A 26,522-nucleotide genomic window follows, 5' to 3' on the forward strand; every position below is an offset into this window, starting at 1 on the left:
TTAGCATTTAATAAGAAGCCGCTGTTATGATCTGCAACAAGAACTAAGGAAAGATAGGGGGAAAGCTGTCCCTACAGTAAGACTAAGCTGAATCCCTACGATGTAGCGGGCTGCCTGTTCCTAGTGAACACACCCGCCTAGTCCTCAGCTAGTCTGAACGAAGACCTATAGAATTAAGGGAGGAGTCACTAAAAGAATTAAGGACTGGGACAAAAATGGGACACCTCCTAAACAGAAGTTGTTGCAGAACACAAAAAGACAAACTGACAAAATGTACTAGAGGTCCCAGGGGACCAAGCAAACTGACAGAGATAGGCACCAAAGCACCAGGCTAGAGAAACAGTCAAACACTGAAGTCCAGCACAGCCAGAAGGGCGGAGCTGGAATATAAAGGCAGATGGTCATGTGACCGCAAAACACAAGATAGAAAAAACAAACAGGAGGGTTCTAACAGCCGCACAGCCAGTGCAAGTTAAATCTTATGAGCAACAGGCTACAGTGATAAACAGTACAGTTTCCTTAGCAGCACAGCAGTTCACAGTCTTCCTAGTAGTACAGGACAGCACAGTTCTAATGCAAAGGCACATTAATGAACACAGCATTCCTTACAGCACAGTGAGATGGAGGAGTGGGGGGAGGGTTTGTTGAGGGAGATGATCACTATGACATAATTTCTTCCAATCTCTATCTTTCTGCCTGACAATACTCTGCACTGTTAGTTCAGGAACACTACCTGACCTGTGCTTAGCTTCACTTCTGACTTGAATCCTTTTCACTTGCAGGGGTGCTTCCGTGAGATGCAGAACACACACATGACCTTTCTCTTCGGCTCCAGCCAGACAGTAAACAACTTCCCCACAATCCCCCTGGGGCTCTGCTAAAACACTGCCCTTCTCCTGTGACTGTGTTAACCCTCTAGTTGCTGGATGCTTCTGGAGCACAACACTTCCTGTCTCCTGTGCTTGTGTTACTTCTAATAGTTGCTGAATGCTTTTAAAGCAACAGCACTACTTCTGCATGTCACACTCTGCAACAGCACTACTTCTGCATGTCACACTCTGCAACAGCACTACTTCTGCATGTCACATCTAGGTATGCTTCTAAAAGGTAGATCTAGTGCATATGTATGAGGGGAGCTATGCCATTCTTTTGGGCATGTCAGCCCCTACCTTTTGTTGACCTTTAGGGGCTCCACCAGCTGTGGATGGTTTTTCTGCTGAGCTCGGCAGCTGTTTGAGCCCTCAGCTTACATAGTCTTCACAACTTGAAGATTTTTTTCCCATCAGTTGTAGGCAATCATGCTTCCTTTGAATTGCCATATCTGGAGAAAACAACCTAGCACTCGTTGCTCCTTCACTTTCCTCCACTCCCATACTTTGCAGGAGAAAAGCATACCACGACCCTCTGGACATTTACCTCTCACCCTTTTTCTAGTTTTGCTGTGGTTTTGAATAGTGAGAACTTTGTGGGTAAAAAATTTGGAGAGCGTTAGCTTGAACGCCCATCCCCAACTGTTTAGGAAGAGTTGAGAAGTTTCCAGTTACTTCTCAAGGTACAGTTATACTTGTACTGACGTTTCCCATGTATTCCATTTAAGAAAATAACATTCCTTAAAAATGGAAAGCTGAACATCCAAAATAGTCTCCTCATCTTCATTAATGTCAAGAAGTAATGTCATGTCTCAATATGAAAAACCCAAGCAGTCTATGATGTCTAGTTACTGCAGCTCTCCAGCAGTTCACAGGAGTCTGACAGCTTTTCTATGGAAATTTTGCCAAACATGGGCCGGATCTCATTAGCAGGAAGCAGAAAGTTTTTCTAGATAAAAGCGAAGTCCGAAAAAGAAAAGGAGGAAGTTGTTCTGAGTGCATTATAGCTGCAGATTTTACTTAACGACACAAGAACGAGATCCTGAAGGTGGTAGAATACCATCAAGGTTTGGGTGACGGCATTTGCATTTCTTTTTGATATTCGCTGATACATAAACAGGGAGAGACTTTAGAAGAGAGCCTGAAGTTATGTAGTTCATCATTACTCATTCAGAGAAGTCTGCTACAGAAATTCTTCAGAAACGTGAGTGTGTTTGCAAATTCGTGAGTGTTTGTTCATTATTATTGGGGGGGGTTTAGTGAATCAAATATATTCCATCGTAGTATTCTTTTATCTGATAACCTATTAAGATACGTATCTGCGCACCCAAGATCTTGACGTTCTCTTCATTTATGAGGAACATTTAAATACATAGACTTAAAGGATAGGAGCTGCTTGTTTCATAATGATACCACATTTTTCTAAAATTTGTGCATTTCTCGTTGAGGTTATCGCTGCCTATAGAGTTTAGACGGTTAAGGAAATTTACGATAAAGATGTTATTTCCATAAATTTTTCCGATTAACTTGGAACCACAAAATAGTTTTTAGTTGCACAATGAAATGAAAGCAATTGTTGAAAGGTTTGATCGGGTCACTAGAACGATGCATATTGTGTCGCGTGGCAAGCAGACGCTCATGGGGGAATCTCTCTAGTTTGCTGCTTTCAACTTATTTTCTGTACGTCATTCACTTTATGTCGTGAAAAAGGAACAGAAAAAAAAAAATATCTACAACTGGAAATACCCTAAACGTCGTACAGGCTTGGGTTATCTCAGGAAAACTTCTGAACGACATGAGCTATCAAGCTCTGATAGCGTGTCACCTAAGGCTATGTGCACATTTAGTTTTTTTGATGTTTCCTAGTGAAAACAAACCTTGTTTGGGGACTTTTTAGAGGAGTTTTTCATTTCCTAAAATATTTTTGAAGCATTTTCAAGCATTTTTAGCATATGTGCACACAACTAATTTGTTCTGTCAGTGGAGCTGTTGAGGTTTTTTGCTCAGCCGTCTTTTTCCTGAAGTGGCTTCCATGGTGGCTTTGTAGTCATTTTTGCCGCTTAGTCGCTGACGTCTTTTCTCTGGATTATACATTACAGTGGCGAAGAATGAATGTTATTTCTTATAACTGCTTCACAGTTTCCGAGCCATGAAGCGGTGAAAATAAGTGACATAGGAGGGAACATTTGCACAGCAATGTAGTTTTGACATTCCTGCGCACTATGCTTATTTTTTTGGGGTGGTTTTTCTGCACGTTTTCATCATGTGCATGTAACCTTAGAGAGTTTTTTTTCGCTGAAGAATATTTGCAACCTTCTGATTACTGGGTGCCTCGTTTGGAGTGTTTTCCATCATTAAAAGCTTCAAAGTACTGACATGAACTTTCTTTTCTGACACTAGCTGTCTCAGACTCTTATGAGGAATAAATGAGCTCAAAAACTGCAAAGTGGTTTTACAGTAGAAATTAATAGGATGAGTGTTTCAAGAGTTTTTTGTGCACATTATCCTAATGTAGCAGTTTTAGGATGCGTTCACACTGCGTCTTTTTCAGCCATTTTTAACAACTGTTTTTAAAGCAGAAGGCATTTTAAGAAACTCTCCTTATATTTGGAGTTTTGCGAATCCAAAGCATCTTTTGCTCACATTTTTTAATCGTTTTCTGGGCGTCTTTTCTGGTGATATTTCTGCTGTCATTTTTACATGCGATTTTTCCTTGTTTTTCTTTTTACCTGCATTTTCAAGGAATTTTTTCGACTCCATTAAACAATGAAGAAAATGCTGTGGAAATGCTAAAAAATGCTAAAAAAAAACAAACCTCCCCTGTCTTCTAGGCATTTTTTTAGCCTTCCCATTAACTTGAAAAAAGGTTTGAAGTCCGTCTTTAAAAGTCTGAAGTGCATAAAAGAAGCTCAAAATCCTGAACATATAATAAGAACACAAAGTCTTTTCTGCATAGTAATACATATTTTCATTCTTTTTTTAATCATTCTCTTACAACGTTTTCTGTGCAAAAACCAGTGAAAAGAGATGCATTGTGAACACGCCCTTAGACTGGATTCACACCACACATTGTGTATTTGTTGCGGATTTTATGCTTGGTTTTCAGCAACTAAAGCCTCACTCAGACGTCAGTGATTTTTCACATACGCAAAAAATGGTCAGAGTGTCTTCAGTGTTTTTCATCCTTTTTTTCACCAGTGTTTGGTCAGTATTTCAACCTTTACCATCAGTGTTTCATCAGTGATTTTCACGTATAAAAAAATAAATATATTGTAAAGCTTCCCTTATATATTACAATTTTAACCACTGACAGCACCCAAACTGTACACTGATGCCATCCATATGCTGTCTGTGATTTCCACAGACCCCGAGGCTTGTATAGGGGATTTTCATCTGAGACTCTATGGGTGCGCAACAGCTGCTTTTCTAGTTACATTTAACAACCATAGGTGCCAGAACAATACTGCTGGCTGATGCCGCAAATTACTTTCTGTGCATATATCTACGGAGCTACCTAGTTTTTTAGGTTAAGAATTTTTTTCTAAAGGTGGGAGAACAAAAAATTCTGTTCCACCCCCCCCAAAAAAAGTTTGCATAACTGTTTTACTTGCATGATTTAACATGTCTGCGTGCCACAAAAATACTGCTGTCATTACCACAGACTCATTTCTGCAAAACCTCTTACTGTCGCTCTTATTCATTCTCATCTAGACTACTGCAACTCTCTAATGATTGATCTCTCCCTTTTTAAACTGTCTCCTCTCCAATCTGTCCTGAAGCCGGCAGCCAGCATTATATTTCTGTCCAGCTGCTACACTGATTCCTCCACTTTGCGCCAGTCATTGCACTGGTTACCCATCAGCTACAAAGTACAATATAAACTTATTTCTCTCACACACAAAGCTCTCCACAGTTCTGCACCACTCTATATTTCCTCCCTCATTTCTGTCTATCACCCTACACGTCCTTTCCGTTCTACAACTGATCTAAGACTGACATCCTCCATAGTCCGAACCTCGCACCTCCGTCTCCAAGACTTCTTTCCTGCTGCGCCAGTTTTCTGGAATGCACTCTGAAGATCTGATTAATACCTCGACCCCATATTTTTAAGCAACTTTAAAAACATATCTCTTTAGTCAGACTTATCACCTCAATTCACTAATCTTACTTAACCCTGTTCCCCCTTCCAATCTTTCCTCAGAATCTGGTCTCTCCTAGTCATTTGTCTTCACACCCTCCATGCCCCCAATAACACTTGGTAACTGCACTTAGACAGATCCTGGCTGATGACCGGATCATGCAGCTGTATAACATAACCCCTATTTATTATAATGATGGCTGGACTGTAGATGACAAGAACTTCCTTCCTATTGTGTCCCCCTATTTCCTTAAAGATTGTAAGCTTGGAGCAGGACCCTCACTCCTCCTGTAACTGTAGAACTATGTGTTACTTTGTAATGTCTTTATTGTCTGTACATGTCCCAGCTCATTTGTAAAGTGCCGCGGACTATGTTGGCGCTATCTAAATAAAATGATTATCATTATTTCCATGCGTGTATACATACATAACAACGTACCATTCTTTGTAACTTTCTTTTAGTCTTGGGGAGAGTGTGAAAAGTGGAAAAATAGTGTTTAAAAAAATAAATGTGTGGTCTTTTTTGGGCAGGAGAAATTAATCTGATAGAGCAAAAAAATCTTCAAAAAAATTCTCGATATATTAAATCGAGACATTTAAGTGTGTAGATCTGTTTTCGCACACCTATTTATATTGTTAAAATGTAGACACATACAGTATATTGCACACAGTTATAACGGGCATGCGGTTATTGCTTTAGCCTTTTTGGCCGTCATGTGAACCCTGCCGGTGCCTAGCATTTCTTGTTGATTCCATATTTTCCTCGGTTGACTAAGTGTGGTAAAAAAATATAATAGAAATGACATGTTATACTTATGTCAAAATGTATGTGAAATCAAAATGTGGCACTGGCTACAGATGTCCTGATTTTTGTTACAGTTTTCTTGCTTTGTTGTAGGTGCCTTTTTTTTGCATTTTTTTAGTGTTTTTTTTTCACTGTCCTTTTGTCTCTGTTACACATATACATAAAGTTCAGTGAAAAAAAAAAATCTCATTCTGGTTAATGCACAAAAAAACGCTGAAAAAAAAGTTATCTGCATTTTTGGTGCATTTTTTCAGCGTTTTTTTCACCACTCATTACTTCCTATGGGTGAAAAAAATGCTGAAAAAACGCTGAAAGAAGTGGCATGCTCTATTTTCCCAAAAAAAAAACATGCAAAGCACAAAATCCTGAACAAAAACAAATCATGATGTGTGAACTAAGAATTCTGGAATCTCATAGACCTTGTTGGTACTGCAAAAGGCAGCTGAAAATTTGAATAAAAATCTGCTGCAAAAAAACGCTGAAAAAACCATGATGTGTGAACATAGCCATACTTCTTGTTTAAAACAGTACACCTGTTTTGTTTCCATAAATAACAAATAGGGATAGTTTTTTAACTCCCAGTGTTAAAAAGCCATGGCTTTTTTTCAGTGAACATACACCAACAAGGCAGGCCACCATAAAGGGATAATTTTTGGACAATTTATACAATTTAAGCAGCCTCTGAAACTGTGATATGTCACTGAATAAGCAGCCGGTTGCTACAGCTTGCCATCCGGTTTCCTCTAGCCTGATAGCTTGAGGTCACTTGGACATTAATGAATCAATGCACACCTAGGAGACTTCAGAGTATGTTAAATATGTAATACACATATTTTCTGGACAATTAAAGGCTTTACACTATTGCAATTCAAATTGCTTAGGAAGATTTGGCAAACTCAAATTTCAAATGAAGTGCTCTTCTGGTCATATTGAAAATTTTGGTTAAATTTACCACTATAATTAAGATGGAGTCTTCTGTGTCGATTTGCTAGCACTTTTTATCCAAATGAAACTAAAAGTTAAAACTGAGAGAGTGATTCAGAGGAAGTTTTCACAGGAAAAGTGTGATCAACATTTTTAGGAAATATACTATACTTGTGACTAAACACCAGAGTCCCATGAAAAAATGCAACACTAAGGCATAATAAACAATATTACTGTCACGCTGTCTCTGTATACTGGAGGTAGGGGGCCTAAGCTGACCCTAAGCTGGGGCCCTGACTAATCCCTCAACCTGGAGGTACTGTTAAAGGTACAGAGGTCCAGGCCGCCAGCGTAACCCCTACCTCCTGAGGATCCCTGCACCTAAGTAATCTAGTCCTGAGAAGGACCCCGATCACAACAAAAGAGGACAAGTAATAATATGCCCACACACAGTACTTAGACGAACGAGACAGTACAAGGGAAAAACCAAAACCACCTTGCATACAAAAACTACACAACTACAACAGAGGGAACACGAACGGGAAAGGAGATAAATGATAAAGTGAGGAAGGGAAAATACACTCCAAATACACTTATCTCAGAAACTCCAAATACCACGATCCGCTCTGTAAGTCTGTATGAAATGCTTTCACCGACACTTCCCAAACAGACCAGCAGGCATTTGAAGGAGACTCACTACAGCAGCATTGATTGCAGCTGGGCGAGGCTGGACCTTGTCTAGCACAGAGAGAGAGAGAGAATTAACTCCCTCACTGCTGAAAACACAAAGCACCAAAAAGTCAGCTGCGAGAAGTCAGGCTGTGTAATCGTGACGATCTTCGTGGCGACACACCCGTGACAGTACCCCCCCTTCTACGAGGGGCCTCCGGACCCTCAGGGCCAGGTTTATCCGGGTGAGTCGTGTGGAAGGCCCGAACTAATCGGTCTGCGTTAATATCCGACGCAGGAACCCACATCCTCTCCTCAGGACCATACCCTTTCCAATGAACCAGGTACTGAAGGGACCGGCGATTAAAACGTGAATCGATGACCCTTGATACCTGGAACTCCAAGTTACCATTGACCACCACTGGAGGGGGAGGTAAAGGTGACGGTACCACCGGAGCCACATACCTCTTAAGCAACGATCTGTGGAACACGTTGTGAATTTTAAACGTAGGGGGGAGGTCAAGACGGAATGCCACCGGATTAATAATAGAACTGATTCTGTACGGCCCGATGAACCTGGGACCCAGTTTCCAGGAGGGAACCTTAAGTTTAATATTCCTGGTAGACAACCATACCCGATCGTTCACACTTAGGTCCGGACCAGACACTCTCCTCCTATCAGCCATACGTTTGTATCGGTTCCCCATAGTATTCAGATTCTTCAGCACCCCTCTCCATACTGAAGCGAGTGATGAGGAAAATCGTTCCTCCTCAGGAACCCCCGAAGAGCCCCCCCTACTGAAAGTACAAAACTGGGGGTGAAAACCATATGCCCCAAAAAACGGGGACTTACCAGTGGACTCGCTCCGCCTATTATTAAGAGCAAACTCTGCCAGAGGTAAGAAAGAAGCCCAGTCCTCCTGGTTCTCTGACACAAAACACCGGAGATATGTCTCCAAGCTCTGGTTCATACGTTCCGTCTGACCATTGGTCTGAGGGTGAAAAGCCGATGAGAATGACAAATGCATCCCCCGCCGTGCACAAAACGCCTTCCAGAACTTGGACACAAACTGAGACCCCCGATCAGACACCACATCGGAGGGTACCCCGTGAAGCCTCACAATCTCCCCAATGAACACCTGCGCAAGAGTTTTAGCATTAGGGAGAGCCGGAAGAGCGATAAAATGTGCCATCTTGCTGAACCTGTCCACTACAACGAGTATGACCGTTTTACCCGAAGACGGAGGGAGGTCCGTAATAAAGTCCATAGACAGATGAGTCCAAGGACGCTCCGGGATCTTCAAAGGTAAGAGGGCCCCAGACGGACGGGTATGTGAGGTCTTAGAGCGCGCACAAACCCCACAGGACGCGACAAAAGTTACCACCTACTTTTGTAAGTTAGGCCACCAAAACCGACGCGAGAGAAGATCCACAGTTGCTTTACTCCCCGGGTGTCCTGCCAAAACTGAGTTATGGTGTGCCTCGATCACCTTTTGTCGCAACTGATCTGGAACAAACAGTCTCCCCGGAGGTCCAACAGGGGCGTCCCCCTGAGCCTCCAATACCTCCTCCTCCAGCTCAGAGCATACTGCCGAAACCACCACCCCCTCCTGAAGGATAGGAATCGGGTCGTCCGTATTCCCGGCCCCAGGGAAACTACGAGATAAGGCATCCGCCTTTACATTTTTTGACCCAGGACGATATGTAACGACAAAATTAAACCTGGTAAAAAACAATGACCACCTAGCTTGTCTGGGATTCAGACGTTTCGCGGACTCCAGATATAGCAGGTTCTTGTGATCGGTGATGACGGTGACCGGATGGACTGCCCCCTCCAAAAAATGGCGCCACTCCTCAAAAGCTAACTTAATGGCCAAGAGTTCCCTATTGCCGACATCGTAATTCCTCTCAGCGGACGACAATTTTTTAGAGAAAAAGGCGCACGGATGCCACTTACCAGGGGACGAACCTTGTGACAATACTGCTCCCACCCCTACCTCGGAAGCGTCTACCTCTACAATGAATGGCTGTGACGCATCAGGTTGAATGAGTATGGGTGCCGAGGCAAAACATTTTTTCAAGCAGGAGAATGCTTGACAAGCCTTGTCAGACCACCTAGAAAAATCCGTCCCCTTTTTAGTCATGTCTGTGAGAGGCTTAACCATGGACGAGAAATTACGAATGAACTTCCGGTAATAATTAGCAAACCCCAGGAAACGTTGTAGTGCCTTAAGATTCTCTGGCCGATCCCACTCAAGAACTGCCCGCACTTTCCCAGGGTCCATACGAAAACCGGACGCTGAAACCAGGAAGCCTAAAAACTGGAGTTCCTGTACGGCGAACACACACTTTTCCCATTTGGCATACAGTTTATTATCCCGCAAGATCTGTAACACCTGCCTAACGTGCTCCTGATGAGACACCAGATCCGGCGAGTAAATTAAGATATCATCCAGATATATGACAACAAACTGTCCCACCAGGCGGCGAAAAATGTCATTAACAAAGTATTGGAACACCGCCGGGGCATTAGTCAGACCGAATGGCATGACAAGGTTCTCATAATGCCCCTCCGGAGTGTTAAACGCCGTCTTCCACTCATCCCCCTCCTTCATCCTAATCAGATTGTACGCCCCCCTGAGATCCAACTTAGAGAACCATTTGGCGCCCACGATCTGATTAAAGAGATCGGGAATAAGTGGGAGTGGATACGGATCTCGGACCGTAATCCGATTAAGTTCACGGAAATCCAGGCAAGGGCGTAGGCCTCCATCTTTCTTCTTAACAAAGAAGAACCCCGCAGCCACCGGTGAAGATGAAGGTCTAATATGCCCCTTAGCCAGACTTTCTGAAATATAATCCTTCATGGCCTGCCTCTCAGGACCAGAAAGGTTATACAACCTAGCTTTAGGTAACTTGGCCTCAGGGAGCAGTTTTACAGAACAGTCATACTCGCGATGAGGAGGTAGTTCCTGACACCCTTTCTCCGAGAATACATCCTCAAAGTCCGCCAGAAATGGAGGTAAGACCCAAGGAGTAACCGCACCGATGACCATGTTCATGCAGTTTTTATTACAGAATTTACTCCATTGGCTTATCTCTCTGGTTTGCCAATTAATAACCGGGTTGTGCTTAGTTAACCAAGGAAGGCCCAACACTATAGGAGTGGGAAGACCCTCCAACACGTAGCAAGACAACAGTTCTTTATGTATCGCCCCCACTTGAAGTTTTACGTCATGCACAGCTTGCAAAAAACTTCCCTGACCGAGAGGCCTGGCATCGATCGAGAATATGGGGATGGGTTTAGCCAACTCACTCAATCGCATACCTTGAACCCGGGCAAACCGAGCATCAACCAGATTAGCCCCGGCCCCACTATCCAGAAGAACAGATATCCTCTCAGTTCTCGTACCCACCACCACCTCCGCCGGTACGAGAAACTGAGACGAACCTAGGGACGAAATACCTACTCCCAGATTGCCGTCCACCACACAACCTGGGATCAACAGTTTTCCGACGACTCTTCACTCTGCAAGGGACGGGATGGACACCCCCCAATAAAATGTCCCTTTCTCCCGCAGAAGAAACACCTTCCTGTCTTATGGCGCACCACCGGTCCCCTCCCCCGAAATGATGTCCCTCCTAATTGCATAGGCTCCTCTGGACTGACCAGGGGAACCACCATATGAGGGGACCTTGTAGGAGGTGGAGTCATCACAGGGGGTCGAGTTATCCCGCACCTCTCCCGAAGCCGTCTGTCAACGCGAATAGCCAGGGCCATAGCGGCTTCCAGTGACGCGGGAGAGTCATACTGTGCCAACACATCCTGTAATTTGTCGGATAAACCTTGACAAAACTGGCTCCTAAGAGCCGGGTCATTCCACTGGGTGTCCGTGGCCCACCTACGGAACTCCGAACAGAATTCCTCCGCCGGACGATCTCCCTGCTGGATCCTACGTAACTTAGACTCAGCAAGGGAGATCCGATCTGGGTCATCATATACGAGTCCCAGAGCAGCGAAAAACCTATCCACTGACTGGAGAGCCGGGGAGCCCGGGGGAAGAGAGAACGCCCAAGATTGTGGGTCCCCTTGTAGGAGCGAGATGACAATTCCCACCCTTTGTTCTTCACTCCCCGATGACCGAGGCCGCAGCCGAAAGTACAATTTGCATGCCTCCCGGAAAACAAAAAACTTGTCCTGCCCCCCAGTGAACCTGTCAGGGAGAGCTACTTTAGGTTCTGGTCCGGCTTGCTCCTGAGGATGCAAAACCTTGGACCTAACGTCCGCCAGCTCCATGGACAAACTCTGCAACTGCCGAAATAGACCGGCTACTGGATCCATGGTAGCTGGAAAAAAACTAAGTGGGTCGGTGAAAATGTCACGCTGTCTCTGTATACTGGAGGTAGGGGGCCTAAGCTGACCCTAAGCTGGGGCCCTGACTAATCCCTCAACCTGGAGGTACTGTTAAAGGTACAGAGGTCCAGGCCGCCAGCGTAACCCCTACCTCCTGAGGATCCCTGCACCTAAGTAATCTAGTCCTGAGAAGGACCCCGATCACAACAAAAGAGGACAAGTAATAATATGCCCACACACAGTACTTAGACGAACGAGACAGTACAAGGGAAAAACCAAAACCACCTTGCATACAAAAACTACACAACTACAACAGAGGGAACACGAACGGGAAAGGAGATAAATGATAAAGCGAGGAAGGGAAAATACACTCCAAATACACTTATCTCAGAAACTCCAAATACCACGATCCGCTCTGTAAGTCTGTATGAAATGCTTTCACCGACACTTCCCAAACAGACCAGCAGGCATTTGAAGGAGACTCACTACAGCAGCATTGATTGCAGCTGGGCGAGGCTGGACCTCGTCTAGCACAGAGAGAGAGAGAGAATTAACTCCCTCACTGCTGAAAACACAAAGCACCAAAAAGTCAGCTGCGAGAAGTCAGGCTGTGTAATCGTGACGATCTTCGTGGCGACACACCCGTGACAATTACTTTACTAGTATGTGCAAATTTGTTGCTGACTTCTGTGGTATTCCGTCTACTCATATGCGTCCTATAAGTCACTGGTCGTTTCCGGATTTGAATGAGTTGCTTGGTGAGGTGACAGTCCAGAACCCCATTCGCAGGGGTGTAACGATAGCGGTTGCAGAGGATGCACCCGCGTAGGAGAGGGGGCCGTCGATGCTAGCGTCTATTTCAACTGAATGTGCATCCGAGGACACATATTCAGTTGAAATGAATTGCAGGGCAGAGACCCGCCGGTTCCCTGCACTCGGGGACGGCAAAAGCTGTGGAGATGGGACACAAGTAACAGTTTAAGTGGATTTAAATCACTTGGAGGCAACAATTTTGATGATTACAAGGTCTCTTTATTGACAACAGGAGTGAGCAGAGGTGAGACTGCTGATAAGAGCAGAGGCGTAGCTAGGGTTTTGGTTCAGGGGGGGTGAAACTTCTGAGTGGGCCCCTAGCCAGGTAACCCTGATTACAGCTATGGTGGTGCACCCAGATAGTGGATGTAGGAGAACCTCGGCAGATGACAGCGCTGTCACTGAAAATAATCTCGATACAAAGACTGCCATATGGTGACATATATTGATAGACACCAGTCCTGCAGAACATATAAAAGATCACAGCACAGTTATGTATAGTACCTTACAGCTGACGTTCTTTCTGATTAAATTGTTCACTTTTCCCGTCTTTTCCATCTGGCCCAGACCGACACGACAACTTCTCCATCCAGGACTCAGAGTCTCAGGTCTGCAGAGATCATAACAAAGACACATTTAACTCCTTACATTTCAGGCCCCGTCCCCATCTATTTCCAACCTGCACAAACACCTCATCCGGCTGATACCCCAATACTGAGCCTCTGCTGCTGTACGTGTCCCTATTACTGCACCTACTGTGTGCCCTCTAGATGGTAAAACAACCCGCTAGAATATAGTAATGGACTGTGCAAGTGCGCAAGGAAACAGTGACCACATTTTGCCCCCTAGAAAGTAATAATGCCCTCTGTGTGCCCCTCTGACAGTCACAATGACCTGAGTTCTCCTATAATGATAGGTGCCCACTTAACATTTAATAATGTCCTGAGTCTCCCCCCATGTACAGCTCCCCTATACACAGTATGATGCTCTCATATACATAGTATAATGCCCCCTCACAGTACAGTACCCCCCACACAGTATACTGACCCCTTAGTAGACTCCAAACTGATGGCTCCCACACTGTATGATGGCCCCCACACTGTTCAAAGACCCCACAATATCTCCCACACTGTATGATGGCTCCCACACTGTGCAAAGACCCCACATTATCTCCCACACTGTATGATGGCCCCCACACTGTGCAAAGACCCCACATTATCTCCCACACTGTATGACCCTAACTGTAATCCCCACACTGTATAAATAGCCTAAGTCTGTAGCATAATCCCCCCCATAGGCAGTGTCTGTACCATAATCTCCCCATAGGCAGAGTCTGTAGCATAACCCCCCCCATAGGCAGAGTCTTTAGTATAATCGCCCCCATAGGCAGAGTCTGTAGTATAATCCCCCCATAGGCAAAGTCTGAAGTATAATCCCCCCCCCCATAGGCAGAGTCTGTAGCATAATCCCCCCCATAGGCAGAGTCTGTAGTATAATCCCCCCATAGGCAGAGTCTGTAGCATAATCCCCCCATAGGCAGAGTTTGTACCATAATCCACCCCCATAAGCAGAGTCTGTAACATAATCCCCCCCAATAGGCAGAGTCTGTAGTATAATCCCCTCATAGGCAGAGTCTGTACCGTAACCCCCCATAGACAGTCTGTAGTATAATCCCCCCATAGGTAGAGTCTGAAGTATAATCCCCTCCATAGGCAGAGTCTTTAGTATAATCCCCCCCCATTAGGCATAGTCTGTAGTATAATCCCCCCCATAGGCAGAGTCTATAGTATAATCCCCTCATAGGCAGAGTCTGTACCATAACCCCCCATAGACAGTCTGTAGTATAATCCCCCCATAGGTAGAGTCTGAAGTATAATCCCCTCCATAGGCAGAGTCTTTAGTATAATCCCCCCCCATTAGGCATAGTCTGTAGTATAATCCCCCCCATAGGCAGAGTCTATAGTATAATCCCCCCCATAGGCAGAGTCTGTACCATAATCCCCCCATAGGCAGAGTCTGTAGCATAATCGCCCCATAGGCAGAGTATGTACCATAATCCACCCCCATAAGCAAAATCTGTAGCATAATCCCCCCCATAGGCAGAGTCTGTAGTATAATACCCCCATAGGCATAGTCTGTGGTATAATCCCTCCATAGGCAGAGTCTGTAGTATAATCCCCCCCATAGGCAGAGTCTGTAGTATAATCCCCCCATAGGCAGAGTCTGTAGTATAATCCCCCCCATAGGCAGAGTCTGTAGTATAATCCCCCCATAGGCAGAGTCTGTAGTATAATCCCCCCCATAGGCAAAGTCTGTAGCATAATCTTCCCCCATAGGCAGAGTCTGTAGTATAACCCCCCCATAAGCAGAGTCTGTAGTATAATCCCCCCATAGGCAGAGTCTGTAGTATAATCCCCCCATAGGCAGAGTCTGTAGTATAATCCCCCCCATAGGCAGAGTCTGTAGCATAATCCCCCCCATAGGCAGTCTGTAGCATAATCCCCCCCATAGGCAGGGTCTGTAGTATAATCCCCCCCATAGGCAGAGTCTGTAGCATAATCCCCCCCATAGGCAGAGTCTGTAGTATAATCCCCCCATAGGCAGAGTCTGTAGTATAATCCCCCCCCATAGGCAGAGTCTGTAGTATAATCTCCCCCATAGGCAGAGTCTGTAGCATAATCCCCTCCATAGGCAGAGTCTGTACCATAATCCCCCCATAGGCATAGTTTGTAGTATAATCCCCCCCATAGGCAGAGTCTGTAGTATAATCCCCCCCATAGGCAGAGTCTGTAGCATAATCCCCCCCATAGGCAGAGTCTGTAGCATAATCCCTCCCATAGGCAGAGTCTGTAGTATAATCCCCCCCATAGGCAGAGTCTGTAGCATAACCCCCCCATAGGCAGAGTCTGTAGCATAATCCCCCCCCCATAGGCAGAGTCTGTAGTATAATCCCCCCATAGGCAGAGTCTGTAGTATAATCCCCCCCATAGGCAGAGTCTGTAGTATAATCCCCCCCATAGGCAGAGTCTGTAGCATAATCCCCCCCCATAGGCAGAGTCTGTAGTATAATCCCCCCCATAGGCAGAGTCTGTAGTATAATCCCCCCCATAGGCAGAGTCTGTAGCATAATCCCCCCCATAGGCAGAGTCTGTAGTATAATCCCCCCATAGGCAGAGTCTGTAGTATAATCCCCCCCATAGGCAGAGTCTGTAGCATAATCCCCCCCATAGGCAGAGTCTGTAGTATAATCCCCCCATAGGCAGAGTCTGTAGTATAACCCCCCCATAGCCAGAGTCTGTAGCATAATCCCCCCCATAGGCAGAGTCTGTAGCATAATCCCCCCCATAGGCAGAGTCTGTAGCATAATCCCCCCCATAGGCAGAGTCTGTAGCATAACCCCCCCATAGGCAGAGTCTGTAGCATAATCCCCCCATAGGCAGAGTCTGTAGCATAATCCCCCCCATAGGCAGAGTCTGTAGTATAATCCCCCCATAGGCAGAGTCTGTAGTATAATCCCCCCCATAGGCAGAGTCTGTAGTATAATCCCCTCCATAGGCAGAGTCTGTAGTATAATCCCCTCCATAGGCAGAGTCTGTAGCATAATCCCCCCCATAGGCAGAGTCTGTAGTATAATCCCCCCCATAGGCAGAGTCTGTAGTATAATCCCCCCCCATAGGCAGAGAAAAATAAAAAATAAACACAAACACAATACTCACCTCTCTCTCCTCCTCATTCCACTGCTGCTCCGAGCGTCCGGCCCGCACACATCTTCAGAACAGCGGGCCGGGCACCATGTGATGACGTCAGAGGGGGGACTGATGGGAGTGGGAGCATCTCTTTCATCACTGAGCTTGCGGTGATGGGCGGGGGCCCCCGATGTTGGCACTGGGCCCCTCCCCCCCTCCACCGGGCAGTGCAGGGACATCGAGTCTCTCTGCTCTGCCCCAGGGTGTAACTGTATTGGCGTGCTGCGCCGATACAGTTACAATAGCACAGCTCCGGGTGGGCCCTCGTAGCTCCGGGTGGGCCCTCCCGGAGCGCTGGGCCCGGGGCCACTGCCCCCTCTGCCCCCGCCGGTAGCTACGCTACTGGGTATGAGGTAACACTGGAAACACTCTCATACTTGGAACAGTCTGCTGGCAAGAACCTCAGAAGCGCTTCCTTTACACAAACACAATCTCTTTGTCTCCTTTACAGTGCAGCGTAACACACATCTATACTGCTGGTCACAACTTTCTTCACGGTCACAACTTTTGCCAGCAGTACTGTGACACCCCAGGGGTCTGGTTGCCACAGTGATAGAGATATTACGTCTGAGAGCAGGTGGGAGGTCTCTTGGTCAGGGATCCTATGCATGCCACACCTCCTGCCCAGTCCTGGGAGGGGAAGGACTTCCCCTATAAAAACCTAGGGCTGAGGCAGGGTTAGTGAGTAGAGAAGAAGTAGAGACAGAGAAAAGAAGCAAATATAGGAACAGAACATCAGGAGCTCTGTGGGAGCAGTGTTACAAGGAGTCAGGGGCTGGCAGCTGCAGAGCTCGCCCTGACTGAGAAGATTTCTTACCGGACCCGGAGTCCGAGGCTGTGGGGACTAACTCCTACCCAGCAGCAGAATCCGTCAGGCAGGGGATTCCAGGTCCTCTGGCCAAGAAACCCGAAGGCCCCGAGTCACCGGCCATACGGGTGAGCACCACACGGTACACTGAGGGACGTGGGCTACTTATACCCGCCTCTAGCAAGGTAGCCAGAAGAGTACAGTTAGTTTGGGAGGCCTACAACTCCGCCTGGCCAGGGGAGATCCCATCTGCTCAAGGACTGACCAGGCCCCAATCGCTAGCCAGTACTCCGGGAGGGTCTATCTTTGTCACCAGTAAAGACCCTGAACTACACCGTACCGTCTCCGAGTGGTTCCTGCTACCCCCATCATCCACGTCGGCTGCCCTGAGGCCATACCCCTCCCGTTGGGGGTTATACTATCACGCTGCACAATCCTACCACCGGCCTCAGCGGTCTGCCCTGCAGCAGCAGCTCCTTAGCTGTACTCAACGGGTGGCGTAGTCGTCCAACATCTACCGCTGATACATCGCCACTCAGTTTGACTCCCTGGGCACGGACCGGGTCACCGCCACGAGACTACAACCCTCAACAGATCCGGCTCCGGGTAAGCTCCCGCGTGCGCAACGCAGCGCGACACAGGCCCAGGGGCGCGTCAACTTTTGGCGTAGTCGGCAGGATATCGTGCCCGCAACCACCGGGTACTGCGTGCCTGAAAAAGACTGTTCAAACTTACCTGTGGTGAAGATTCCCGCCATCCGGCGCCATCTTCAGCCTTCTTCCCGCCATCGGTGAAGATTCCCGCCATCCGGCGCCATTTTCAGCCTTCTTCCCGCCTTCCGTGGAGTTTTCCCGCCGTTGGACGCCATCTTGAAGACGTCGCGCGGGAAGAAGAGGGGCGTGGACTCCGAAAGCGCGCGAGAACTGAAGCCCCGCCTCACGTCCGGACGTCGCGTAAGGTCCTGGAAGGAGCCCAGCAGACGCCGACGTCACAGGAGCGCGACGGAAGGTCCTCAACCCTGACGATCTACTGCGGAGCCGCGGCCTACGGAAGAGGATCATCGCAAGGTAGGCCACGGTCCACTAGGGGGGAGGAGGATGTCGGATACGGAGGAGAGCTTCACTGCCTCAACCCCCGCCAGCGCCACCGCTGCTGCAGTCATGCCTTTCACCATGCCCTATATTCCGGGAGCGGCCTGGCTACCCCAGTACTCAGGGGAGTCACATACCCTGCATAACTTTAGAGAAAAGCTGGATAGCCTCTTCCAGGTGTACCCCCTCACAGAAGAGCAAAAAGTGAGCATCCTGGTGGCCCAATTAACTGGGGCAGCCCGAAGGGAGGTAAAGTCCTGGCCACCTGGGGGGAGGACTGTCGCAGGGATACTAACCCGGCTGAGGGACACCTTTGATACCCGCACCTCAGCCGAGATCAAGCTTAGATTCTACGGGTGCAAGCAGCGAGCACACGAGAGTATAAGGGACTATGCCCTGAACCTACAAGAGGCCCTGAGAGCCATTAAGCAGACCGACCCTGACGGCGTGGGAGACGAGGACAGGCTGTTGACTGAACAATTTATAGAGGGTTTATATTGCAATGCCCACCGAACCCAGTTGCGGGCAATGGCCTTACAGGACCCTCATCTGGGATTTGCACAGTTCAAGGACAGAGCCATCCGGGTGCTCCGAGAACCGGCACCAGGTGGCGTTGTGACCCACAGACGCCCCACTACCACTTACCACCAGGAGGCGGCACCCTTGTCGGCAGGGCCTGTGGGAGCTGATGCGCAGGCTTTGAACAATGACCCGGCTCCAGACCTGCACCATCAGGTCCAAGAGCTAGCTAAAAGCGTTGCTGCGCTAACCCGAACTGTGCAGTCTTTACAGGTTTCCACTCCAGGGAAGATCCAGCTGGCATCCGGACCGGAGGACATCCCGTGGCGTCGACCAAGGAGGACCCCACCGGCCAGAGGGAGACCCAGCGACCGATACAACGAGGACGGACGACCCATCTGCCGCCGCTGCAATCAACCCGGACATATGGCAAGGTACTGTCCTTTAAACTGGCACAACCTGGGGTAGAGGGCCAACCCCCAGGAAAAAGATCACCAGGCCCATCGAACTGGCGCGACAAATATGTGGGAGGACGTCCAGTCTTACCCGTGGTACTGGATGGCATTCCTATGAGTGCCCTACTGGACACCGGGTCACAGGTCACCACCATCCCGTACGTGCTCTTCAAGCAGTACTGGAATGACTCGGATATCACCCGCTACCCTGACGACGACTTGAGTATCATCGCCAGCAATGGTCAGCCCGTGCCACAGATTGGATTTAAAGAGGTGACCATTAAAATCGGTAGAGTCGAACTGGCAGCACAGGGACTGATCATTGTAGACATTGACAAACACGAGAGTCACCCAAAGATAACTCTAGGAACTAATGTAATTGAAAATTGCCTTGCAGAGGTGATTTTCCTTTTACAGCAGGTTGCCAAGAACGCCAGCTCCGGCGAGCAGCGAGTGCTCCAAAAAGAGATCCGGGCACTGATGCGACGGTGACAGGTGGAACTCTCCGGCGGTGAGATTGGTAGCGTGAGAATGTGTGACCCTTTCCCTATTGCCATGCCCCCAAAAAGTGAAATGATGATTTGGTGCCGGGCAGCTATTGGTCTGAGAGGTAGAGATTACCAGGCAATGGTAGAACCAGTTTACTCAGACAGTAGGCCCACCATCTTGACAGCACGGGGGGTGGTTAATGTACGCCATGGGAGGGTGCCCGTTCGCATAATCAATATCGGGAAGAGGGAAGTGTACCTGCCCCGGTATGCCACGCTAGCCAAATTATATACCATTAACCAAAATGCTATACAATCTGTGGAACCCTTGCCTCCATCTCACCCGGAGGAAGGTAACGGCTCTAAGAAAACAATGGAGGACTGGTGTCAGCAACTACATTTGGGTACTGACTCCACTCCCTCACACCAGAAACAGGGAGTCTATCGGGTGGTTCAAGAGTACGAGAGAGTGTTTAGTAAACACCCGTTAGACTTCGGGCGAGTCAACGGGGTAGAACACCACATCCCCACGGGAGGCCATCCTCCCATAAAAGAGAGGTATCGACCCGTACCCCCTGCACACTACCAACATGCCAAGGGGATGCTTAGAGACATGAAGGAGGCTGGGGTGATCAGGGATAGCTGTAGCCCCTGGGCAGCTCCACTAGTCTTAGTCAAAAAGAAAGACAACACCATGAGAATGTGTGTAGATTACCGGAAAATCAACCGTATCACACACAAGGATGCGTACCCCTTACCAAGGATAGAGGAGTCTTTGGCTGCTTTAAGATCTGCTAACTTCTTCTCTACCTTGGATCTCACTAGTGGGTACTGGCAGGTTCCTGTAGCAGAGGCGGACCGGGAGAAGACCGCATTCACCACCCCGATGGGACTTAGCGAGTTTACCTGTATGCCGTTCGGACTCTGCAACGCACCAGGAACCTTCCAACGATTAATGGAGTGCTGTCTGGGCCACAGAAACTTCGAGACGGTCCTGTTGTACCTGGACGATGTCATCGTATATTCTAAGACTTATGAGGACCACCTGAAACACCTGGCGGAAGTGTTCGAAGCTCTGGCAAGCTACGGCCTAAAGGTGAAACCCTCCAAGTGTCACCTCCTGAAACCAAAGGTGCAGTACCTGGGACACGTGGTGAGCGCTGACGGAGTGGCTCCCGACCCTGATAAGATCACCGCAATTAAGGAATGGCCAAGTCCCTCCAGTGTAAAGGAAGTGCGGCAGTTCCTCGGGTTGGTAGGCTACTACCGCAGGTTCATCCCCGGTTTCACCAAAAAGGCAGCTCCTATGCAGGACCTCCTGATAGGTCAGTCCCGGAAGGCCAAGAACCAGAAGCCGCCCTTCAGATGGGAGAAGTTGGAAGAAGAGTCCTTCCGCCAGCTGAAGATGGCCCTCACGGGGGATGAAATCCTGGCGTACCCGGATTACAGCCAGCCCTTTATCCTCTACACCGACGCAAGTAACATGGGGCTAGGAGCCGTGCTGTCCCAGATCCAGCAAGGGAAAGAGCGAGTAATCGCTTACGCCAGCCGAAAACTGCGACCCACCGAAAGAAACCCTGAGAATTACAGCTCATTTAAGCTAGAGTTCCTGGCAGTGGTGTGGGCAGTCACCGAACGCTTTAAGCACTACCTCGCTTCTTCCCGGTTCGTCGTGTACACGGATAACAACCCGTTGACACACCTGGACACGGCAAGACTCGGTGCCCTAGAGCAGAGATGGATGGCCCGCCTGTCCAACTACGAGTTCACCATCAAATACCGGGCAGGACGCTCCAATACCAACGCGGACGCCCTGTCCAGGATGCCAAACCTACCGGACGTAGGAGAAGATCCAGAGGGACTGGAAGAAGTCGAACTCCCCGCGTTCCACCGTCATGGGACTATCCAGTATTCCCATCGGGTAAGGAGTAAGCAAGCCGCTACGTTTAACCCCTTGCCTCACTACAACTGGGAGGAAACGCAAGACAGTGACCCTGCCGTCCGACTGGTGAAGGAGATGCTGACTCGGCCAGAGGCTCGCCTTGACCCAGACGCTCCGGAGGAAGCCAAACAACTGTGGGCTGAGAAGAGTCGACTGTTCCTTTACAAGGGGAAGTTGTGCCGCAGAATGGTTAGCTCCCGGACGCATGAACTAATCTGGCAAGTAGTGGTGCCACGAAGAGACGCAGCCATGGTGATGGAGGCATACCACGACGGGGCTGGACACTTCGGATGGAAGAAGTTGGAGTTCCTGCTGCGCGGGCGGTTCCACTGGGTAGGCATGAGGGGAACCATCGAGAGGTGGTGCAGAGACTGTGGCCCGTGCAACCTAAGAAGGAAGGACCGTGCCAGCCAGAAGACTCCCCTGCAGTCCATCGTCACCCGGCAGCCGTTGGAACTGGTAGCCTTGGATCATGTAAAACTGACCCCAAGCAGAAGTGGCTACGTCTACGCGTTAACCATCATGGATCATTACTCCCGGTTCTTGGTTGTCGTCCCCGTCAAGGACTTAACGGCTCAAACAGCAGCTAGAGCCTTCCAGCAGCACTTCTGCCGTCCACACGGGTACCCGGACCAAGTGCTGACGGACCAGGGACCTGCCTTTGAAGCGGAGGTCTTCCAGGAATTCTGCAATCTGTATGGCTGCCGGAAGATAAGGACGACACCCTATCATCTAATGGACTTTGTGAGAAAATGAACCAGGTGGTAATGGATCTTCTGAAAACGTTGCCCCTGGAAGAACGCAGTCTGTGGCCTGAGAAGCTGCCCGATCTGGTGGACCTATACAACCACATCCCGGTAGGTTCCACCAACTGTACCCCGGCTTACCTAATGAGGGCGAGACCTGGTAAGTTACCTGTTGACCTGGAAATGGGAGTCCTGACACCCGAGTACACTTCACCAGAAGCAGACTGGGACACAGAGAGGCAGCAGCAGTACCGGAAAGTACAGGAGAGCGTGGAGCGAAGTCTCTGTCAGGCTAGGGAGAGACAAGAGAAAACTTACAACCAGTATGCTCCCGCTGTTCCCCTGGTGCCCGGAGAGCAGGTCTTGAAGAGGAAAAGACGGCTCCACAAGTTGGACGACCAGTGGGAGAAGGACCCGTACACCGTACTGCCCTCAAGCCACGAGAACCCGAAGGTCTGTACCATCAGTAAAGACGGAGGGGAGACCACAGCCATTGTATCCCGGGATCACCTGAAGAAGTGTCCTGAACAGCTACGGAACCCTGAAGAGGAACAAGAAGACCATCGACCCGTAGAGGAAAGGGAAGATATGGTTAGTACTGTGCTCGGAGACTTCCCTCGGTCTTGGACTCAAGTCAATGGTGCAGTTGTGGTACCCGTACTCACCTTCCTCCAACCAGCATCCCAAGCACCTACGGAGCAACAGGTAGAGCTGGAAGAACAGCCGGTCCAGGAGGCAGAAGACCCCACACCAGCAGATCAGGAGGATCAACCCTCTGCTTGCAGTGAGCCTGCCATATCCCTAGTGAGCCAAAGAGCCCGTAAACAGCTGCCCAGTTTACCCTTGACAGCTCCTACACCCTGTAGTTCAGGGCCAGACAGTCAGCTCCGTAGGTCCACTAGGGCCACTAGAGGCCAGTTACCCGCACGTTGGAGGATTTGAAGTGTATAAGTTGTTTTATTTATGGTTACCTGTTTTTCTTGTTGCTTGTAAATAATTATGTGTTTCTAGTTATTTTTAGGAGTCCTTGGTGGATTTACCGGGAATCCTTGTACAATTAGTTGGAGCGTAACCCAGGATGGACTAAAAGACTGATAAGGACTCGGGGCAGGACAGACCCCTACCTGGTTACGTCTCCCTGTTTTGGTGAAATGGACACCTTTGTTTTCTTCAAAACTGCACCCGGTTGCGGACACGCCGTAACCATCTTTATGTGTTTTTCTTATTGTATTATTATTGTTTATACCTTGTTATGTTTTTTTCTAAAAATATGTTTAGTCCCAGAGTACTAAAGTTCACTAGGGGGGAATGTGACACCCCAGGGGTCTGGTTGCCACAGTGATAGAGATATTACGTCTGATAGCAGGTGGGAGGTCTCTTGGTCAGGGATCCTATGCATGCCACACCTCCTGCCCAGTCCTGGGAGGGGAAGGACTTCCCCTATAAAAACCTAGGGCTGAGGCAGGGTTAGTGAGTAGAGAAGAAGTAGAGACAGAGAAAAGAAGCAAATATAGGAACAGAACATCAGGAGCTCTGTGGGAGCAGTGTTACAAGGAGTCAGGGGCTGGCAGCTGCAGAGCTCGCCCTGACTGAGAAGATTTCTTACCGGACCCGGAGTCCGAGGCTGTGGGGACTAACTCCTACCCAGCAGCAGAATCCGTCAGGCAGGGGATTCCAGGTCCTCTGGCCAAGAAACCCGAAGGCCCCGAGTCACCGGCCATACGGGTGAGCACCACACGGTACACTGAGGGACGTGGGCTACTTATACCCGCCTTTAGCAAGGTAGCCAGAAGAGTACAGTTAGTTTGGGAGGCCTACAACTCCGCCTGGCCAGGGGAGATCCCATCTGCTCAAGGACTGACCAGGCCCCAATCGCTAGCCAGTACTCCGGGAGGGTCTATCTTTGTCACCAGTAAAGACCCTGAACTACACCGTACCGTCTCCGAGTGGTTCCTGCTACCCCCATCATCCACGTCGGCTGCCCTGAGGCCATACCCCTCCCGTTGGGGGTTATACTATCACGCTGCACAATCCTACCACCGGCCTCAGCGGTCTGCCCTGCAGCAGCAGCTCCTTAGCTGTACTCAACGGGTGGCGTAGTCGTCCAACATCTACCGCTGATACATCGCCGCTCAGTTTGACTCCCTGGGCACGGACCGGGTCACCGCCACGAGACTACAACCCTCAACAGATCCGGCTCCGGGTAAGCTCCCGCGTGCGCAACGCAGCGCGACACAGGCCCAGGGGCGCGTCAGTACCCTACGGTAATTCTTGCCTGACAAACTGGACAATCTTGCGATGTTCTCACCTCACCCAGTTACAGCATCACAGTTCCTCACAATAGTCGCTTGTCTTTTGATGTCTCTGATGTGGTAATTCTCTTCACACTCTGAAATTAGCCTCTATACTCACCTCTGCTGTTTCTCATCTTCACTCTTAGGCTATGTGCCCACGATGCAGAAATGAAGCAGAAAATTTCTGCAGCATTTCTGCATCTCTCTGGCAGAAAAAACGCATGCAGATTGTACATGCGTTTTTCCTGCAGAATACATGCGGATTCACATGCGTATCCACATGCGTTAACGCATGCGTTTCCGCATGCGAACAGACAAGCACTTTCCAGGCGATAGCATCACTTGGAAAGTGCTTGACAACTAGGTCACACTGTATAAATCCATGCAAACGGCATGGATTTATACAGTGTGACCGTAAAAATAAAAAAAATAAAGCTATACTCACCCCCGATGCCCCGGCGTGTGCTGTCGCGCTCGTCCTGGCTTCTTCCGGGTTGCCGGCACATCGCGAGACGTCATCTCAGGTCCTGGAAGGAGAAGCGCTGCCGGCAAGCAGAGAGAAGCCGCCGGACAGGTGAATCTAAACTTTATTTTTTATTTTATTCTTTTTTGACAGGTACAATGGTACCCAGGTCTGGATGAGAGTCTCCTCTCCTCCAGAACTGGGTACCATCCGCACATAGAGACGCATAGAAGCCGCTTGTACAAATGTACAGACACGGATTCTATGCGTCTCAATGCAAGTCAATGGCGGCACTTCCGCTGCGCTTCCGCAAAATTAATGAACATGCTGCGGATTTATTTGCGCTGCAGAAACGCTGTGGAAAAATCCGCAGCATGTGCATTGACATTGTGGAATGCCATTGGGGACCATGGGGTGCGGATTACCATGCGTTTTTGATGCGTTTCCGCTGCGGAAATTCCGCAGCATAAACGCATGAAAAACGCATCGTGTGCACGCAGCCTTAGGGCTCTGATCAAAGTTTGAGCCGAGTGTCAATTTACTGTGATCCAATTCTCTCGGCTGAGAAAATCATACACAGGTGCAGAGAAGACGGATAACTTAATATTTCCATCTTCTCCATTGCCTGTGTACCTGTAATTCGCACTGCACTCATAGAATCCTAGAATCCTAGAATATTAGAGTTGGAAGGGACCTCCAGGGTCATCGTGTCCAACCCCCTGCTCAATGCAGGATTCACTAAACCATCTCAGACAGATGTCTGTCCAGCCTCTGTGTGAAGACTTCCATTGAAGGAGAACTCACCACCTCTCGTGGCCGCCTGTTCCATTCATTGATCACCATCACTGTCAAAAAGTATTTCCTAACATCTAATCTGTATCTTCTCTCTTTCAGTTTCATTCCATTGCTTCTTGTGTTTCCATGTGCTAATGAGAATAAGGATGATCCTTCTACAATGTGACAGCCTTTGAGATATTTGTAGAACACTCGGATGACATCCGATGTTCCACATCCACCCATAGACTTGAATAGGTGCGAATGATACGATTTGTGGAGCCACTTGCAGCACGCTGAGATTCTCTACACTAACCTATTTGGTCTGTAGAAAAAAACGTAGATCGGCACTGCCCCCCACTGGTCCGATAAAACATCAACTAGCACTCGCCCGAGTTATACGCTTGTCTGAGTGAGCCCTTCTGGTGGCTATACTTTGTCTTGTTGGCGGATTCACTGTTCACTCACAGAAATAAGCTTCTATGATTCCCTCTGTGGTGGCATTCTTTGCTCTCTCTATAAGGCCACGTTCACACTTTCAGTATTTGGTCAGGATTTTACATTAGTATTTGTAAGCCAAAACCAGTGAAAAATGCAGAATTTGGTGCACGTGTTTCTATTATA

At 48.5% G+C, this 26,522-nt stretch overlaps 1 protein-coding gene across 5 annotated transcripts in view; it reads left to right on the forward strand.

Annotated features, from left to right (window-relative positions):
* The window catches only part of LOC141166937 (uncharacterized), a 182,840-nt gene that overhangs the window by 56,072 nt on the left and 100,246 nt on the right, over positions 1-26,522 (forward strand). Inside the window, exon 1 of one of the 5 annotated variants that reach the window (XM_073654158.1) lies at positions 1,741-2,073. The exons of 1 other annotated variant lie outside the window; for it this stretch is intronic. The gene's annotated coding sequence lies outside the window, so the exon portion shown is untranslated. Of the gene's footprint in view, positions 1-1,740; positions 2,074-26,522 lie in introns of those variants that run through there. 3 more of the 5 variants (XM_073654162.1, XM_073654160.1, XM_073654161.1) reach the window with 3 other exon arrangements.

This window comes from Phyllobates terribilis, unplaced genomic scaffold (genome assembly GCF_046119375.1).
Source record: "Phyllobates terribilis strain yellow unplaced genomic scaffold, ASM4611937v1 Scaffold_11__3_contigs__length_659146591, whole genome shotgun sequence".
NCBI classification, from domain to species: domain Eukaryota; kingdom Metazoa; phylum Chordata; class Amphibia; order Anura; family Dendrobatidae; genus Phyllobates; species Phyllobates terribilis.